Below are 2160 nucleotides of genomic sequence, written 5' to 3'. Positions count from 1 at the left end.
GGGCAAAAGAAAATTTTATCTTACTTGGAGATTTTAATTTTCATGCAGACGTAGCTGAAGATTCTGACACCAAACTCCTTCTAGCCGACCTTGCTCTTCTAGGTCTCCATTTACGAAACTGTGGCCCCAGCCATAGGAAAGGCCACACTCTGGATCGTTAGGGAAAATTTTGCTGAAGGCATGAGGGCTGTTTCAAATTGGATTGCTTCCAACTGCCTCCAATGTAATGTCGGGAAGACAGAGGTAATGCTCTTTGGGAAAGCTAGCATACTCTGGTCTCCCGACTGGTGGCCTCTGGACTTAGGACCAGTACCCTCCCCAAAACTGACTGTCAAAAATCTGGGTATGAAACTGGACCAAAACCTAACCCTAAAAGAACACGCAAACGTGATTGCAGGAGCTTGTTTCCGAACCATTGGACTGCTCAGACGAGTTTTCCCTCTCTTACCGGACACCTACAGAAAGACCCTTGTACAGGCCCTGGTAATAAGTCGATTAGACTATTGTAACGGGCTCCTGATACAAGCTAACGAGGATGCCATTAATCGACTACAGGTGGTTCAGAACACGGCGGCCAGATTGATTCTGAACGCTCCCACAGACCCCTGTTGAGAGAACTTCACTGGCTCCCAACACGCCAGCGTGTCAAATTTAAAATCTGCTGTACTGTCCACAAGTGCCTGTTTGGAAACGGCCCCAACTATTTAACCCAAAAACTGCAGCTTTACAAACCGGACCGAGACCTGCGGTCAAGCAATCAACTTCTGTTAAAACCTCCTCTTATCAGAAAGACCAGACAAGGCGGCCGAGCCCTCTCCCTAGTGGGGCCGACCTTGAGGAACAATCTGCCCCTTAGCCTCAGACAGATCACAAATCACTTATCATTTAGAAAAAGGCTAAAAACCAACTTGTTCGTAGAGGAATAACTAACTGTAGTACCACCATTGTAACCTCAGCTCATCTGTAATGCCCCTGTTTTTCACCATCTTAGCGAGCAAAGCGCGGAGATACCCCGACCGGGGTCGATTCTTGCGCTATACAAGAAACTAAATAATAATAATAATAATAATTACTGCATTGGCCGCAGTTGTAACACTTGCCCATGCCTTTGAATACTTGTTTGGTTTCTGCAAATTTGGTTTGAGTAATTCAGGTAAGTTTCTGGGTCGATTATGAGCAAACAGGGGTTGATCCCTGAAAATATTGGTGAAGTCTCAATCAATCAATCAATCATAGCACTTGCATAGCGCGCTACTCACCCGGAAGGGTCTCAAGGCCCTTGGGGGAAGGGGGGCGCTACTGCTCGAACAGCCAGGTCTTGAGTTGTGTCCTGAAGGCGAGGTGGTCCTAGGTCAGCCGAAGGTGGATGGGGAGGGAGTTCCATGTCTTGGCCGCCAGGTAGGAGAAGGATCTGCCTCCGGCGGTGGCTCTTCAAATGCGTGGTACGGCGGCGAGGGCGAGGCTAGCGGATCGTAGCTGGCGGGTGGGCATGTGGAAGGTCAGGCGGTTGTTGAGGTACTTGGGGCCCAGGTTGCAGAGAGACTTGTGTGCGTGGGTGAGGAGCCTGAACATGATCCTCTTGTTGATGGGGAGCCAGTGCAGGTTCCTCAGGTGGCCGGAGATGTGGCTGCGTCGAGGGATGTCTAGGATGAGTCGGGCGGAGGCGTTCTGGATGCGTTGTAGTCTTTTCTGTAGCTTGGCTGTGGTTCCGGCGTAGAGGGTGTTTCCGTAGTCCAGCCGGCTGGTGACGAGGGCCTGGGTGACCGTCTTCCTGGTTTCGATCGGGATCCATCGGAAGATCTTGCGGAGCATACAGAGGGTGTGAAAGCATGAAGAGGAGACAGCGTTGACATGTCTGGTCATGGAGAGGGAGGAGTCCAGGTTGAAGCCCAGGTTGCGTGCGTGGTCTGTCGGCCTGGGGGCGGTGCCCAGGGCTGGGGGCCACCAGGAGTCGTCCCAGGCGGAGGGTGATGGTCCAAGGATGAGGACTTCCGTCTTGTCTGAGTTCAGTTTCAAGCAGCTGTTCTTCATCCACTCGGCTACGTCTTTCATCCCTTCGTGGAGGCTGGTTCTGGCGGTGTCGGGGTCTCTGGTGAGAGAGAGGATCAGCTGGGTGTCGTCGGCGTAGGAGATGATGTTGAGGTTGTGTTGTCGTGCAAT

Source organism: Lissotriton vulgaris, chromosome 5 (genome assembly GCF_964263255.1).
Source record: "Lissotriton vulgaris chromosome 5, aLisVul1.2, whole genome shotgun sequence".
NCBI lineage: Eukaryota > Metazoa > Chordata > Amphibia > Caudata > Salamandridae > Lissotriton > Lissotriton vulgaris.
The sequence above is the reverse complement of the archived record's forward strand: the minus strand, read 5'-3'. Positions refer to the sequence as shown.